The sequence below is a fragment of the Nannobrachium achirus genome (genome assembly GCF_963921795.1).
Source record: "Nannobrachium achirus genome assembly, chromosome: 13".
NCBI lineage: Eukaryota > Metazoa > Chordata > Actinopteri > Myctophiformes > Myctophidae > Nannobrachium > Nannobrachium achirus.
The window spans coordinates 57,201,634-57,215,844 of NC_137833.1; the positions used below are offsets into that span (position 1 = coordinate 57,201,634).

Consider the following 14,211-nt stretch of genomic DNA (forward strand, 5'->3'; position numbering starts at 1 on the left):
TGGAAATTCGTTGCTTGTGGTAGCTTGCAATGACTTTATGAGGTTGTTCACCCCCCTGACGGCCAGGGGGTGCAAGTGCACCCATAACACCCCTTAAAATCGCCTATGCTGCCAGCAGGACTCAAGATATCACTGAATGGACTGCTTCAATAGAGCAATTATGTGTTTGCAAACATTGAGACTGGACACACGGGTGACTGTTTCACGTAATAAATTCCCAACAGGTCCCCAAACCTGTTGCTTTTACAATAGAAATGTGGGTCTCAGAGATAGAAATGCCATTAAATGGGGGTCTCTAGCCTAATGTATGTCAAACTGGGGGTCCTTGAAATCACTGCTAGAGCCGTAAACAATCTTCTCTTATGGGGGTCCCTGGCGTATCTTTTCAAAATGGGGGTCTGCGGTCTAATAAGTGTAAATTTGGGGGTCCTTGACATGAAAAAGTTTGAGACGCACTGGGCTAGACCACATAACACTCTCACATCGCATCATATTGTCGTTGTCGGGTGGAAACCTTGTATGTCCAAAACTGTTCGTTTTTATCATTTAAAAAAAATGAACTAAACTAGGGAATACTTAACGAAAAAGAACTTGAAAACACAAATGTGAAACTTGGAGATACAAGGTTTCTACCCGACATTGACGATATACAAAGTGATGAGTCATGGTGCCGAAAGAAAGCCAGCGGCCAGGATGTGTTGGACGAGTGTGTCAAAAACACACACTTGTGAAACTAGACATTCTGCGTAATGAGTACTTGTTTGACTTTTGTACCTTTTACTCAATATATTTTGATTACCAGACTTGCCTTTTACTTGTAACAGGGTGTTTTACTTAAAAAAAAGAAAAGTACATCAATATTGTACTTAAGTCAGTACTTGAGTAAATATACTTATAAGTAGCTGTGTCAAAAGCCACAATATACCAACGGGGCAAATCAATACCCTCTGTGACCGTTCATACTGCTCGTTTTATTCGTATTTGAGAGCCGAACTAAGAGTGTTTTCACTGATCATTTTGTATCCATCTCTGGGTTTATAATCAAAACAGTGAAAATACAAGCACCAAACGGCTCACAACCTGGGCTACACGTGAGAAGCATCTCTCCCGGCGTGTGTTTTAACCGTTCACAGTGACGTGAAGTGAGGACATCTGACTGCTCCTCACATTTCAACAGCTTGGTTCAGGGTTAGGACCGGGGCGACTTTAATGCTAGAGTTACAATTACAGCAGGCTAGGGGTGAAGGTTAGGTATGTATGTATCGCGTGGTGATGGTTAAGGTCAGGGTTAGAGGTTAGGTGTGTGCGTGTGCGTGTGCACATGTGTGTGTGTGTGTGTGTGTGTGTGTGTGTGTGTGTGTGTGTGTGTGTGTGTGTGTGTGTGTGTGTGTGTGTGTGTGTGTGTGTGTGTGTGTGTGTGTGTGTGTGTGTGTAGTGATGTTTTCAAAGTGAGAGTTTATGAAGAAATCGCACCGTCAACACAATTGCAATGCAACAATACCGAAACACGATGGGGTGCAATGACTGTGTGGCTTGATTGATTGATTGCGACTTTATTCGAAGTTTGCATAGGAAAAGGTACAGTTTCAGTACAGTTCAGTGGTACAAGGTTAACTAAAAGGAGATCCAAGAAAGCCTTACCTTTTTTTTTAACATGTTGTATTACTATTTGGTGTTTGAAACCTGCTCCACTGGTCTCAAATCTAAGGTATTTTTAAGCATTTTCCAGCTAGTTTGATACATTCCACGTTAACGTGTTTTCTCCCATTCAGTAATAGTGTGGGGTTTAAATGTGTTGAGGCCTGGACATGTTAGCCACATCACATGAGAGGACAGAGATGGTAGAAGTAGAAAGGATTGTGGATCATATCCATTCATAGTAAGAAATGTGCGGAAGGGTGCACTGGAATGTTTTAGCAACCTGAGGATGTAGAGAGTCAGAATGGATACTCTTACAGAAAGAGACGGACAGCTGCTGTAGTACAAGAATGATGATAATGAAGATGAGACAGAATAACCGAAGTAGCAGGTCACATACCAGCACCTCAACCAACCAGTACACACACAACCCAACAAAATAATGGAAGAACCAGCTCATGTATTTGTTTCTAGGATTTTGCTTTAACACATTTTATTGGGCTTTCTGGCTGTTACCAATTTAGCATAGTCAGAACTCATTCTGTTAGCACATCACATACAGGCTTACAATTCAAAAGTGGGTTACTTATGTATTTGACGTTACATCATGGTATGGTAACTACACATTGCAAACCTCTGTCAAAGTGTTAATTTCGCTTTATTGTTCTGATTGAGGAATTGTTTTCACATTTATGTTTCATGCTTATATTGTTAAAAGTGGAAACACTATTAATAGAATGTAGCATTGATGTGTACATTACATTGTTAAAATGTGTGTTAAATAGCTCTTTCTACCACTTTTTGTGGTCACATGTTCAGATACTGGATTCTGATTGGCTTAAAACAGTGGTAAATCAGTCAACAACCTTGAGTTGGCTCATGGACGTTGTTGTTGTTGTGTTGTGTTGCAGTTGTAACATTTCCAAGATCAATGTGCCAACAACTGTGTTTTCTTTCATTTATATGGTAGAAGTGGTAGAAAAGCAATTTACCATTCGAGGGTCGTGGGTTGTTGGCTGATTTACCACTGTTTCAGGGTTGTGGCTTACATATTCTGATGCTACTAATTTCTACAGTGTTTGTTCAGTAACAGAGGTATCCATGGGTCCTATTTTCTTTCTTTTTTTACAATTTTGAAAAACATTTTTAAATAGTTCAAATAGCTGATCTAACAAGCTCACAACATGTCAATGTAGATCGGCTATTTGAAGTATTCTAAAATGTTTCAAAATAGGAAAAAATGGGAAAGAAGTTTAGGGATAAGGGGCAAGGCATGGACAAAAATAGGGCTCATACTGCATGTCTCTCCATATCTTTAGTCAAAAGATATACGGTCAGTATACCGGCCTGCATAGCATTTCAATCCAGAATTGGGGGCCTGGGTTATGAGGTCTATTTTTTACCCATATCTGAACATCATATCAAAAATGTAAAGGTAGACCAAAAAAAAAAAAAACTACTTTTAAACAACCTTTTAAATTTGTTTATTCATTTATATTTTGACAGCAAATTTTACACAGTAAACTCACTTTTACATCTTCCTAATAATAGCTTGTGAGCTCTTCGGCAGTAGACACCGGCTCGCAAACAAAGTACAGTATGCTGGTTGATTTCAGCACCTCCTCATTGTAGTCCTGACAGTTCTTCATCACACTCAGCTGAGGACATCTCGGTCATGGTGATGTTGACCTTTTTACTGGCTCTGTTGGAGCCACTGCTTCTGCCTCCACCGACTGATCCTCAAATGCTTCTGCCAGCACGGGTCCCTCTGTTAAATCCACCGCAAACTGCCTCCATTGGCTCTTCTGCCTCAAAAGCTGGACTCTGTTGAATCCAGTGCTTCTGTCTCTTCTACGTCATGCTGCTGCTTCTGCTTCTGACAGAGTTAAAAGGACTGCAACTCCTTTTGCCTCCAAGTCTATTGAAAGTGCTTCTTCTGATGTTAATCCTTCTATTGAAACTATTTTATTTTCTGACTCCAAGTTAATTTCAAGCAATGGTCCTGCAGCACAGATGCATGTATGGACCAGTAGAACCAACGCCAGGGAGCAGAACACCAACGCCGGCTTCATCTTCAACTCTTTACATGAAAGAACAGAAACAGAGAAAGTAGAATGTTACTGCTGTCATTCAACAGCCACTTCATTAGACCAGTGTTTTTCAACCACTGTGCCTGGGGACCTTTGGTGTGCCCCTGAGAAGGGTCAAGTGTGCCCCTTGAAACTGCTTGAAAGCCAGTATTGTATTTATCATTTTAAAAATGATTTAAACTAGTGAAAACAACAGATCTACAAGCACACAACGCCTCGCACGGCGAGGCGTTGTGTGCTTGTAGATCTGCTGTTTTCACTACTGCTGTGCGACAGCCTTGTATGATGAAGCAGGGCTTTACTTTGCGAAGAAACGTACACATTTGAAACTTGGAGATACAAGGTTTCTTCCCAACAGTGACGATATTTACACCCCCGTATTATGTTAGGTTACTGCATTAGACTGATGTCACAGGCAAACAAATACAATATAGTTTTCAGGGGTGGAGCTGTGACCAGGGATGTTTTACGCCAAAGCCATGGATCTGAAATTAGAATTTTTCATCTCTATATTAATTTTTATAATGGAGTTTAAAGTTCTACAGGCTTATAGGAGGGTGAGTCTAGTGAAACTATTATCAATATCTAAATAGCAAGCAACTTAAAACTGTCTAGGGGTGCATACAATTACCCCAGAAGTGTTTTAAAGTGAAATACCCCTTTAAAGCATCTTTTCACACAATCTGGGTGCTGTGTTTTGTTAGTGAGGCCTGGATGTTATAAATTTCATTCATGTAGATGAGTGAATATAAAGATCAGCTAAAGTTAAAAAGGTCTTAATTTTAGAAATGCTGGTAAAAACAAGACTTTACAAGCATATTTTTACCCCATTTACTAAAACTGATAAACATGCAGTAGGCAAACCATCCGTGTCAAAATATGTCACATTGATTGAATCCCAGGTATTAAACATTGTTGCCTAGTGAGCTGACCATCCAAGTTGCTCAAGTTAAAGGTTTGTGACACTAATGTATATTTCATTTCTTCTTCACCATGAAATGGTTTCAACAACAGAACAAAGAAATGGAACACATCACTAACTAGCATTTAGACCAGGGGTGGGCAGCATTTATTTTCAGAGGGCCTTACTGACTACGATAAAGTAAGTGAAGGGCCACACATTGTACAATTGAATTGAAACTTGAAACACATACAGTAACACATAAGAATGATGTTAAAACTGCATAAATTAGACAATTTAGACATGCCAGACTACTTTACAATGAGGTCCTTTCACGAGACAGCTGTACTGTACTCTGGCCTACAATAAAGATATTATAGTTTATTAGTTACATAAAATAATCTGTGTCAATGCCATATCATCTTTTAAATGATCCTATACATTTATACTGTATCTTATCTGACATACACCACTCCATAGGTCACTGATAAAACACATTAGATTATGTTATAAATAGGAACTCAAAGTTGGAGTCAAGTTAAATCAATTTATGTTTCTTTTTCTTTTCTTTTTTTTATGACTTTGAGGGCCGGATTGAGATGGCCAAAGGGCCGGGTCCGGCCCCCGGGCCTGATGTTGCCCATGTGTGATTTAGACTATGAATGATGATTATTGCAAAGTCAGTCAAACATACAGATGCACAGAGACAATACAGTACAATAATTACAGAGCACATGCTTACAATAGTCACGGCCACAGCAGGGGAAGTGGTAGCTGTGGACCAAGGGATGGCTGTGCTGAAGTGAGAGCTGTGGATTGAGTGCATGCTTATATAGGGGCACACCCGGACTGGCATTGGTTAATGGGTCAATTGGTGATGGCAGACACCTGTCTGTCAATAACAAGGGGGAGTGAACTGTGTATCAGAGGCTGCCACCAGACAGCATCTTATATTTACAATTGGCTTAACGCCGCATCCCACTTCCAAGCCCGTGCACGCCCACTCTGCATCCACTCCAACTCTACTTCGACTCAACGGTAGGGAGAAGAACGTACTTTGTAGGGAGAGCGTAAGGAATACCGCCCACAAGCAACCCTATGCCGTCCGCTCATTAGAGAGCAAGAGAGAGAGAGAGAGAGAGAGAGTCTCAGGTTACAAGAGGGAAGGGGGGGGGCCGCTGCACAGGGGGAGAGAGAGAGAGAGAGAGAGAGAGAGAGAGAGAGAGAGAGAGAGAGAGAGAGTGAGTCTCAATCGCTAGGATCAGGGGCGTCACTTGGGTATGGCAGGGGTATGCAGCTACCGGGCGCGCAGCAGCGAGAGCCTGCATTCTGCTACCTCCCCTCCTCTCTGTGCTCTGCTCTCAAGACAAGTAGGAATAGGGAAGAAATAGCCAACCAGCAACCAAGCTTTTCTTCTGGAATTAACAAACTAGAATCCACTGTTACTGGGCTAGCTAGCCGAGAGCCTGTAGCTAGCTAGCCGAGAGCCTGTATCTTACAAGAAGTTCGCGGCCCTTCGGGCCACTCACCTCTAGAGTTCACAGCAAGATACTGTCTGTCTGTCTGTCTGTCTGTCTGTCTGTGTGTGTGTGTGTGTGTGTGTGTGTGTGTGTGTGTGTGTGTGTGTGTGTGTGTGTGTGTGTGTGTGTGTGTTGCTAAAATGAAAACATTGAAATAATGAAAATAAAACATTGGCAGGCCTATTATAGTAACAATATTAAAAGAGAGAACTGAAACGAACAACAACATGGAGATGATACATTGCAACTCTAAGCGCCTGTGTCACCTCAAGACCTCAGCAGTGACCCACCCAATACCTCCCCACTGGTTATGGAGCAGGAGAGAGGAGTTTAGCGTTGGCCAGGAGGAGGAGATGGGCAGTGATTTGGCCACCACTGCCGTGTAAAAAATACCGTCTGGAAGGTGTCGCGGTTCAGGGTTGAAACACCTGATGATCGTTAGACACTGTCTGAAGACATCAACTCCTCTTGGGCCTGGCCAATTGTAATCAACAGGCCTGATGGTTTCCTACATTTCCAAAATGTTCTATCTAATTCTTAGTGGCAGCCATGAAAGAAATGCACAGAGTGACCATTTTGGTTGTCTTACCTGTGGTGATGGTTGCTTCTGTACCTGTCAGTCTGATCACCTCTCCTACGGATGAAGTGTCCAGCACCTCATCTATAAAGGTCAACTCCTCCCATTTACTGTGAAGAGCTGCATGAATCAAGAAACGTACCCAGCAAGAAATACCACTTGTATTCATTTATCGTGGGCATTCACAGAATATTCGACGTTGTTCACCAAAGTCGAATTTTCGCTTACTTTTTTAAGTTTAAATATTATTTCTTCATGGTTTATACAGCTTGGCTAGATAGGAAGTCATAAGGATGAGTTGTCAATGACCCATGGTGGATGAATTGGTTAATGCTCTATATTGATGTCATGCGTCACATTTCGTCCCCCGGAACTAATTACCAGTGGGAAAAAACAGCGTCCAGCCAGCAAACTCCATGTCATGATGGAGGAAGAGCCAGCTAATGCAACTGTCACTACTAGACCGAGAATTGCTCGTTTTTATTGGATGAAAAAAATATATAGACTATATTTCCTGTCGAATATTCGACTATTCGAATACTTTGAGGTCGAGGTACTAAAAATCACTATTCGTGAATCGTGAATGCCCTAGTGTGTGCTCCTATCTCAACACCTGTCTGAAGGAGTAACATTAAGCAACCTCAGCTTGTCCCCTTCCCTCCATGTTTCTCGCTCATATCTCTTCCTCTATTGCCTCTTTAATTTTCTCTCTCTTTCTGTCTTTCGCCACATCTATCTCTGCCTCATAATTGTGGGCTCGCTAAAAGCGAGCACACGTAGGCCTATGTTATCTTCATTATTTATCTATCAAGTTCTCCTCAAAATGACGTAAGACACTGCCTTTGTACCGACAGTACAAAGGCGGGGCCCTTAGCCAATGAGGTGCAGCCAAAGGGTAGAGCTTTGTGCCCATACATGGTGTTACATGCGGGACCCACACTGTTTCGTAGGAACAGTATTTCTAGTTATTAATAATAATGATGATGATTATGATGATGATGAACACGATGATTATTATTATTATTAGAAGGTAAAGGGGAGAAGAGTCTAGGACATGTGGAGAATTGTCCAGGGTGTTTTAGTGAAGGGAGAAGAGTCTAGGACGTGTGGAGAATTGTCCAGGGTGTTTTAGTGAAGGGAGAAGAGTCCAGGATGTTTGGAGTGTTGTCCAAGGTGTTTTAGTGAAGGGAGAAGAGTCTAGGACGTGTGTAGAACTGTCCAGGGTGTTAGAGAATGTTCAGTCAGCTTCCCCTGATCTAACTGAGCGTGAGGGGTTGTAGGGTTCAATCCGACAGGATTTTCGGTGGTGGATGATATGAACCCTACATAGTGTCCATATGCTGGTGGTAACATTTGCCCAAAATCTGATCTACAAGCTGTTTGTGATGTTTTGCAAAGAGGCTTATATGGGGCTTAAGTACTGATTACTGAAGTACTCTTCAAGTGGTTCAGTACTTGAGCACGCTCAAGGACTTCATAGCGTGGTGTTTACTGAGCTACAGTTTCAGCATGATCACAGTACAGGAAAGCAACACATCTGTTTGTTTTACTGGCATCATATTTCCCCTGCCTTTATTTAGTGTCTGTGTGTCTATGTTCTTGCTATGGCCTCCAATAAGTTTAATCAAAATAACTATGAGCTGAAATGGAGACCATGACATGAGAGGGACACCGCAAACAGATGGGAAAGATTTGTATTCTTGCACCCACAAAGTGAACTTAAGTCATTGAGGCAAAACATAAATGAAAACCAATGCAACAGCATACTGCAATTCAAAGAACCAAAAGAGCCTGGAGATGCCGTCAAAAACTCAAAAACCAACAAACTCTAGTAGTCGCACTAAAATGTTCTAGGACTGACTGAGCAGGCTGGCTTTTAAACAGTGGGGCTGAAGCAATTGTGTGCATGCATGCGTGCGTGTTTGTGTACGTGTGCATGTTTGTACAAGCATAAAAACACCCTTCACAGTAAGCAGATCTGCAGTCCAGAACGTATTCTCATTAATAAAATGTTAAATCTGTATGTTAATACAATACAACTAATACATTCAGTCATACATTATGGGTTCATATGGACACGCCAGGCTGATAATCCCCCAGGCGCAGCGGTGCATTATAGAGCGAAGTGGTCATTATTCTCCTATAATTCACAGCTGATTTCAGCGCTTGACCAATCAGAATCAATCAGAATTCAACCAAGCCGGGTAATAACACATTATAACTATTACATATTTATGGTAGACGTTGTTAACACAATATAACTAGTACATCTATATCTGCAGGGGTTGGAGATGGTCTCCTATATACGCAAAAATAAAGGCTCTTCGTCGTAAAATTGAGCCTGCAGAAGTTATTTTAGATGAGGAAGGATGTGTTGTTGCTATTTTCCCCAGACCCCAGACCAGATCTTCCCCTTCATTCATTTGCTAACAAGTTAATTTGTTCACAAGTGCAGTCTGTCTTCTCATTCGCTATACGCTGGAATGTAGTTACATACATATTGTTGTTGATTATGGATTGTAGTTGTACTGTGTTCAGTGGATTGATTATGACATGTGATATTAAATCATGCAACTGAAGGTTCAATGTTATGTGCATTGTGCATGACATGTACTGCTTTGCTCTGGGGGGTTTGTAATATCAAATTATTGCGACCCCCCCCCCCCCCCCCCCCATCTGCTCTCATGATGGGCTAAGGTCGTCCGTCCGTCCGTCCGTCCGTCCGTCCGTCCGTCCGTCCGTCCGTCCGTCCCCAGTATGTATTCTGTTGTCTTTAATGTGGCTTTAACTAGGATAAGGATCAAACTCCAGTAGCCAGGGTGTAATAGAAGGCGGGTGGGTGTGACTGTAAACAGTTTGGGAAGCATTTGGCTTAAGTTATGTTATTAAATATTACCAGGGGGGGTCCTATAAACCAAAGAAAGTGCTTTTCCTTTTCCCTCATGTGTCTCATCTGGTGGCAGGGCTGTACTGGAGGTGCTTTTTGAAAATGTAATCAGGGAATGGAGGGCGTGCGAGCGGGGAAAGTGAGCTGTAGGCCTCTTAAGATGAAGAGACGAGGTAATTACTGGAGCCAGCGCACAGCACTTTGTTTATCCCACCGGAGGTTTGAAGAATAAAGTAGAGGCTCATGGGTAATTTATATGACTGTCAACACCATGCCGACCTGATGAAAACCCTTTGCTCTAAATGTATATGTACATGTTTACCAGTGGTGTAAAGTAACTAAGTACATTTACTTAAGTACTGTACTTAAGTACAATTTTGAGGTATTTGTACTTTACTTGAGTATTTCCAATTTCCAATACTTTTACTTTACTATATCTCGGATCCAAATATTGTACTTTTACTCCACTACATTTATTTGAAAACTTTAGTTACTAGTTACTTTTCAGGTATACATTTTAATATTATAAAACATACATAAACCACTTTAGTTTTTTTATACCTAGCCTGTTTGAAAATAGCCGATCTACAAGCTCACAACGCGTTGCGGCCATTTTTTACTTTTACTTTTGGTACTTTAAGTACATTTTGATGCCAATACTTTTGAACTTTTACTCAAGTACATTTTGAATTCCAACCTTTTACTTGTAACGGAGTACTTTTACATTGCAGAATTGATGACTTTTACTTAAGTACACCATTTGAGTACTTTTTCCACCACTGATGTTTACAGTGGTGTAGCCTACTCAAATGTAGAAACTCTTTATTACAAGTAAAAGTCTGTGATTCAAAGTTTACTTGAGTAAAAGTAAAAAATTATTGGTGTCAAAATGTACTTACAGTACCAAAAGTAGAAAGTACTCTGCAGAATGTCCCATTTCACCACTTTTCAAATGTATACAAAACTTTTGAAAATAGCAGCAGATCTACAAGCTCACAATGCATCACATCGCAACGCATTGTTGATCGGCTATTCTCAAACGGCCTGAAATGTATATAGGTTGAAGTGGTTAATGTATTTTTTGTGATAATAATCATAATCTACAAAGTAACTAGTAACTAAAGTTTTCAAATTGTGGACTAAAAGTACAATATTTGCCTCTGAGATGTAGTGGAGCAGAAGTAAAAGTACTAAAAATTGGAAATAAAAAAAAATTACCTAAAAATCGTATTCACGTACAGTACTCAAGTGGACTGAAGAGTGAAGACTCACCTCTTCAGACTCTACCTAAACCCATAGCACTACTACTGTGACACTCCCCTTCCCTCAATGACCATACATGAAGCTAGATAGCATTTTTAGGTTAAAGAAACGTTTTTTACTGATTAGGTGCGTGGTCTACCTAGGTTATTGTTTTTCTAGATTGATATTCCTATGCCTTGTTATAGACGTACTGACATATTATCTTGCTTATTATAGTGATGTGTAATACCTGCTTATTGTTAGTTGCTTTGGATTAAAAGCGTCTGCTAAATGCCTAAATTGTAAATTGTAAATTGTTTACTTCTAAAGTTCTCTGTGACAGCAGGGAGATTAAAGACTTTTAGAAAGTCACACTAGCAATATAACACATGTTTAGAAGCATCTTTCATTAAACACCTTATGGTCCATATTTCATGAAAGCAAAATGTTAGAGCCTCGACCTGTGATGTTGTCAACCGGTTGGTTGCTTGTAGAACAGCAGGAGAACACAGTTTAACACAGGTTAACGTAGGTTCAGAATAATATGAATTAATTATTGACATCACTCTCTGGCGTCAATGTGATGGCACGCTAACAGAATCCCCTTTATGCCCATATGTATATGGAGTTCCCTGATGCCCCCCTTGCTGACGTCGGCTTAGGCAGGGTTTGAACCACTCACCTTCTGCACGAAGGGCATATGCACTAACCACTACACCAACGTCGCGCCCCTATTAAGCCCATATCTAACTTCATGTGGGAATGCCCATATATGGAGGCCACATAGGCCACAAACGGTTACACCCCGCCACTCCGACATGTCTCCTTTCCGACATGGCTCCATTCCGACACTAACCCTATCTCTAACCCTTACCCTAAACTTAACCCCTATGGAAGTGTCGCCACTCCGACAATAAGAAGTCAATTTCGGAGTGGCGACGTGTCAAGACAGCCCATATCTGTGTGGCTGGTTCTACAGACAGGGATCTCCATGTATGGGCATAAAAGGGTATGATGTCAGATGTCATAGACATCATAGGACTTTCACATAACAAATAATGAGTAAGCATGTTTGGGCTCTCACAGCATATCTCCATATACAGTACATGGATCTCCATGTATGGGTACCAGGGGTCTCCATATATGGGTAACTGGTCCGATATACATCACTGGCCAGATGGCAAAGAATTGGCGCGGGTCGCATGTCGCCCTGAGGCGTCTTACTAGTATATTATCTACATATCGTCTACACAATATGTGTGACTCAGCGAAGCTCGCTCACATACTCTCACACACACACACACACACAAACACACACACACGCGTGCACACGCACACACACACACACACACACACACACACACACACACACACACACACACACACACACGCTCGCACGCGTGTGCACTGCACATGCACATACACGCACTACATATATCATATATTTACACACTGTCTCTGCAGTGCACTGAGTGCAGTACAACGCTGTCACAGGCAGGTAAAACACAGCTATAAAACATGAAGGGGGGGTGGATGTGGGTTGGAGTGTGGGGGGGAGGGGGTGTGCAGAGGAAAGGAGAGAGAAGTAACAGCTAAGCAAGGCGAGAGGGGTTCCTGGGATTTTTTTACAGTGGGTTTTGTAAATATTGAACCAGTGAAAAGTATTGACAAAGTCATGACTAAATATTATTATTAGGGCATTCACGAATAGTGATTTTTAGTATTCGAATTATTCGACCCTCAAAGTATTCGAATACTGGCCAAACTGTCAAATATTAAGTAAGCCAGAGGCGAACATTGAGAAAATAGACGATCTACATGCTCACAGGAGGCGTTGTGAGCATGTAGATCTGCTATTTTCACAATATTTATCTGCGGAACCGAGTCACATTAAATGTAATACCTACAATTCCAAGTTGACTACCTATCTAGCCAAGCTTTATAAACTATATATTTTTTAAAGAGAAAACAATAAAAAAATAAAATAAAATAAAAAGGGCAAATATTCGACTTCGGTGAAAAACGTTGAATAGTGACTTTGATATTCGAATATTCGAATATTTGGTGAATGCCCTATTAGTTCTTATCTGTTTTGGGCAAACAAGGTTTCCGGGGGCATCGCTGACAACAGTGGCTAATAGCTCCACAGTCGCTCCAGAGAATGTAATTACTAGCAAGATAGAGGAAAGTTATGAGAAATTCTTTCCCCGACTAACAGTAATACCATATTAGTGAGACATAATTAACAACTATGATTTATAGCCGCATGAAATATACTTCTTTTGTGTGTGTTTATATGTGCGCGTTCTTTCCATTAATTTGGTGCCTGTGCTTGACATAACGAATATAGTTTCAGCCCTATATTCTTCGTTGACCGGTGTCCCACATGGATCTATATGCGCCCTCTCCCTCAATCTTTTCCCTCTATACTGTACCAAATCTCTCCATTGAAATTAATATTGGTTAATGTGTTTGTTCTTTCATTAATTAATAATGAAAAAAAAACTAAAAGTGCATTGATTTGGTGCTTCACTTCAATGAACTGGTTCGCTCAACTCGTTGTAGAATTTGCCGTATTTCTGGGTATCTTGGGTGCGGAATTCGGGATAACATATGAAGAGAAGGACATACAGCTGCAGTAACACTGATGATGGCCTGAGGGCCGAAACGCGTCTGTCCTCCTCCTGACTACTGCTGCTGCTGTTGCACTATTAAAAAATACTCTAATGATAACGTGAGTGAGGGTTGCTTCTCTTCATATTGATTTGGTGCTTGACAGAAGGCGTTGGTTCTCAAAGTAGGGTCGGGGACATGAGGACCTTTATTTATATAGCACTTTTGATGTAAAGAAATGCAGCTCAAAGCACAATACAGCAACAGTTTAACCGGGAATGCATCTGTGTCACATAATCACTTTAACGATTATTTTTTGATACTTTACCGAGTCAAAACAGCAGATATACATATATATGAGCTCACAGTGTAGTACAGAGTGCCGCGCTGCAAGCTTGTAGATCTGCTATTTTGAAAAAACATGGAAATGTGTGCAAATCTTTGAACATATATTCTGTTAAAGCGAACATTTTAATTCAAATCTTTTCTTTCCTTACCAAAACATTTCTTCACCAATGTGTTTGTAAAGGTGTCTAGTAACACATCTCACAAAGACTGAAATTCAGTTTCCCTAGGATAATCCGTTACAGCTGATTAAAGTTGGTGTCCCATTAATTAACTATACAGGATAAAACACACCAAAATAAATATGCTTTATGTAGCATGTGAGGGGTCAAACTAGGGGTTTTTCATGATTCTGAATCCATTGCAAGCATTTGTTTCGCACGAAAAACATTCCTTGG

The 14,211-nt window shown here is 40.9% G+C and overlaps 1 protein-coding gene across 1 annotated transcript in view; it reads left to right on the plus strand.

Annotated features, from left to right (window-relative positions):
• LOC308297467 (neurotrypsin) overlaps positions 1 to 14,211 on the plus strand; it is a gene marked incomplete at both ends in the record, with an annotated part of 90,598 nt that overhangs the window by 27,825 nt on the left and 48,562 nt on the right. The gene's annotated exons all lie outside the window — the stretch shown is intronic.